We start from the raw sequence: 4084 nt of genomic DNA on the forward strand, positions 1-4084 counted from the left end.
CATGTATATTGTTTGATTGGTTTCAGTCGTTTGACAGCGGTCATGCTGGAGCACCACTTTTAGTTGAGCAAATCAACCCTAGGACTTACTCTTTGTAAGCCTAGTACTTATTCTATCGGTCTCTTTTGCCGAACTGCTAAGTTACAGGGACATAAAGACACCAACATCGGTTGTCAAGCGATGGTGGAGGGGACTAACACAGACACACAAACATATATACATACATACATATATATATACATATATCATCATCATCATCATCATTTAACGTCTGCTTTCCATGCTAGCATGGATTGGACAGTTTGACTGAGAACTGGCGAACCAGATGGCTGCTCCAGGCTCTTCAATCCTGATCTGGCAGAGTTTCTACAGCTGGATGCCCTTCCTAACGCAAACCACTCTGAGAGTGTAGTGGGTGCTTTTGCGTGCCACTGGCACAAGGGCCAGTCAGTCAGTACTGGCAACGGTCATGGAAAAATCATGTTTTTTTTACATGTCACCTGTACACTGGCACAAGTGCCAGTAAGGCAACGCTGGTAATGATCACGCTCGAGTGGTACTTTTCACCTGCCACCGACACGAACGCCAGTTAACAGCTCTGGCAACAATCACACTCAGACGGTGCTCTTAGTGCTCCTCTAGCACGGATGCCAGTCATCGAATTTGATTTCGATTCCGATTTCACTTGCCTCAACAGGTCTTTGCAAGCAGAGTTTAGTGTCCAAATGAAGGAAAAGGTATGCATAAGTGGGCTGGTTATGTCCCTGGCATAGGCCACGAGGTTATGGTCTCACTTGTCTTGCTGGGTCTTCTCAAGCACAGCATATTTCCAAAGGTCTCAGTCACTAGTCATTGCCTTGGTGAGGCCTAATGTTTGAAGGTCATGCTTCACCACCTCATCCCAGGTCTTCCTGGGTCTACCTCTTCCACAGGTTCCCTCAACTGCTAGGGTGTGGCACTTTTTCACACAGCTATCCACATCCATTCTCGCCACATGACCATACCAGCGCAAACGTCTCTCTTGCACACCATAACTGATGCTTCTTAGGTCCAACTTTTCTCTCAAGGTACTTACACTCTGTCGAGTATGAACACTGACATTACACATCCATCGGAGCATACTGGCTTCATTTCTTGCGAGCTTACGCATATCCTCAGCAGTCACGGCCCATGTTTCACTGTCATGTAGCATGGCTGTTCGTACACATGCATCATACAGTCTACCTTTTACTCTAAGTGAGAGGCCCTTTGTCACCAGCAGGGGTAAGAGCTCTCTGAACTTTGCCCAAGCTATTCTTATTCTAGCAGCTACACTTTCAGTGCACCGTCCCCCACTACTGACTTGGTCACCTAGGTAACAGAAGCTATCAACTACATCTAGTTTTTCTCCCTGGAATGTGGCGGAAGTTGTTCTCTGCACATTTTCAGAGTTTATTGCTCCTGAGCATCTGCCACATACAAAAACTATCTTCCCAGTTAGCTTTCCTTTGATATTGCAGCACCCCTTATGTGTCCATAGATTACACTGGGTACATCTTATAGAGTTTCTACCTACACATTTTCTACAGATCAAGCAGGGTCAACTATCTGAAAGGATCTATGGTTTGCCTGCCTTCCTACTTATTAGGACTTTGGTTTTAGCTAGGTTGACTCTAAGGCCCTTCGATTCTAATCTTTATTTACACACCTGAAACTTCTCCTCTAGTTCTGATAGTGACTCAGCAATTAGAGTACATATATATATATATATATCAGAATCGAAATCGATCAACATCAATGGAAATTGTAGCTGTGATACCAGTGCCGGTGGCACGTAAGCGAACCATCCGAATGTGGCTGTTGCCAGTGCCACCCCGACGGGCCTCCGTGCCGGTGGCACGTAAAAAGCACCATCCGATCGTGGCCGTTGCCAGCCTCGCCTGGCCCCCCGTGTCAGTGGCACGTAAAAAGCACCAACTACACTCTCGGATTGGTTGGTGTTAGGAAGGGCATCCAGCTGTGGAAACATTGCCAGATCAGACTGGGCCTAGTGCAGCCTTCTGGCTTCCCAGACCCCAGTTGAACCGTCCAACCCATGCCAGCATAGAAAATGGACACTAAATGATGATGATGATGATGATATATATAATATATATATATATATTATATATATCATCATCATCGTTTAGCATCCGTTTTCCATGCTAGCATGGGTTGGACAAAAAAGGGGTAATCAGAATTTTTTGGATAATCCTTTATTAGCGCTTTCATTCATTTATGAACTCAAGACAAAAATCAAAATCATTGTGATTTTTGTCTTAACGAGTTCATAAATGAACAAAGCACTAATAAAGAATTAGCCAAAATTCTGACTGCCTCCCTTTTGTCCACATATAATATCTGGACACCACTTCAAACATTCTATACACACACACACACACAGGAGGACAGGAAACACTCTGTCGGTTACGACGACGAGGGTTCCGGTTGATCCGATCAACGGAACAGCCTGCTCGTGAAATTAACGAGTAGGTGGCTGAGCACTCCACGGACACGTGTACCCTTAACGTAGTTCTCGGGGATATTCAGCGTGACACAGAGAGTGACAAGGTCGGCCCTTTGAAATACAGGTACAACAGAAACAGGAAGTAAGAGTGAGAGAAAGTTGTGGTGAAAGAGTACAGCAGGGGTCACCACCTAACACACGTGGACATGCCTACAAAGTCAGAAAACAACACAGCTCCCATGACTTTCGGAAACATTTCTTCACGCTCAGAGTTGCTGAAGCATGGAATAAACTGCCTGCGTCAGTTGTTGACTGCCATGACACTGCATCCTTTAAGGCCCTCATGCTTTCCGAAATCCGTCGAAACTACACCTGATTATATATACACTTTCGATGAGTTGTAGTGCACCTGAGCACTGTACACAATGTTTATTATTATTATTATTATTATTATCCCTGCCAGAGCCTCGTGGAGCTTTTAGGTGTTTTCGCTCAATAAACACTCACAACGCCCGGTCTGGGAATCGAAACCGCGATCCTACGACCGTGAGTCCGCTGCCCTAACCACTGGGCCATTGCGTCTCCACACACACACACACACTCACACACACATATGACATGCTTCTTTTAGTTTCCGTCTGCCAAATCCACTGCTTACCACACAGCCACTCCTGTGCATACCATAAAAAAAAAAAACCCCCACATAACTATGCAGACAAAAATATGCTATTTATAACTTTGTAATTATTGATTTGAGATCTAGCAAACACGATTATATTTTTAATTGATGATATGATATATGATAGAAGGGTAGGATCTGCAGAGAGAGAGAGAAAGAGAAATTGTGTGTGTCCGTGTGTCCGTGTGAGAAAGTTACACATGTGCATGTAAAAACAAACACATACTCTCTTTACTCTTTTATGCTTTTACTTGTTTCAGTCATTTGACTGCGGCCATGCTGGAGCACCGCCTTTAGTCGAACAAATCGACCCCAGGACTTATTCTTGTAGTTGTGATACCCATGCTGGTGGCGCGTCAAAAGCACCGTCTGAACGTGGCCGATGTGTATATGTGTGTGTGTGCGTGTCTGTGTGTGTGTGTCTGAGTGTGTGTGTCTGTATGTGTGTGTGTATGTGTGTGTGTGAGTGTGTCTGTGTGTGTATGTGTGTGTGTGTGTCTGTGTGTGGTGTGTGTATGTGTGTGTGCATGTCTGTGAGTGTGTCTGTATGTGTGTATGTGCGTGTTTGTGCGTGTCTGTATGTGCATGTGTCTGTGTGTGTGTATGTGTGTGTGCGTGTCAGTGTGTGTGTGCATGTCTGTGTGTGTGTGCATGTCTGTGTGTGCGTGTGTCTGTGTGTGTGTGTATGTATGTGTGTGTATGTGTGTGTGTGTGTTCTGTGGGTGAGTGTCTTTGTCCTCCACCTCTGCTTGACAACTGGTATTGGTGGGTTTACATCCCAGTAACCTAGCAGATTGGCAAAAGAGACTGACAAAGTAAGTACTGGGGTCAAGATGGTGCCCCAGCATGGCTGTGGTCTAATGACTGAAACATGTAAAAGATAAAAGCTATGACAAGCTTCTTCCAGTTTCCCCTCAACG

The 4084-nt window shown here is 45.1% G+C and overlaps 1 protein-coding gene and 1 long non-coding RNA gene across 2 annotated transcripts in view; one reads left to right on the top strand and one right to left on the bottom strand.

The window, feature by feature from the left end:
* Positions 1-673: 673 nt before the first annotated feature.
* LOC118768175 overlaps positions 674-4084 on the bottom strand; it is a 31284-nt gene continuing 27873 nt past the window's right edge. The window contains exon 4 of the long non-coding RNA XR_005004030.1: positions 674-684. This is a non-coding gene — a long non-coding RNA (uncharacterized LOC118768175). The remainder of the gene's footprint in view (positions 685-4084) is intronic.
* LOC115225102 (perilipin-4-like) overlaps positions 2442-4084 on the top strand; it is a 27875-nt gene continuing 26232 nt past the window's right edge. Inside the window, exon 1 of the mRNA XM_029796030.2 lies at positions 2442-2459. The gene's annotated coding sequence lies outside the window, so the exon portion shown is untranslated. The remainder of the gene's footprint in view (positions 2460-4084) is intronic.

Source organism: Octopus sinensis, linkage group LG27 (genome assembly GCF_006345805.1).
Source record: "Octopus sinensis linkage group LG27, ASM634580v1, whole genome shotgun sequence".
Lineage (NCBI taxonomy): Eukaryota > Metazoa > Mollusca > Cephalopoda > Octopoda > Octopodidae > Octopus > Octopus sinensis.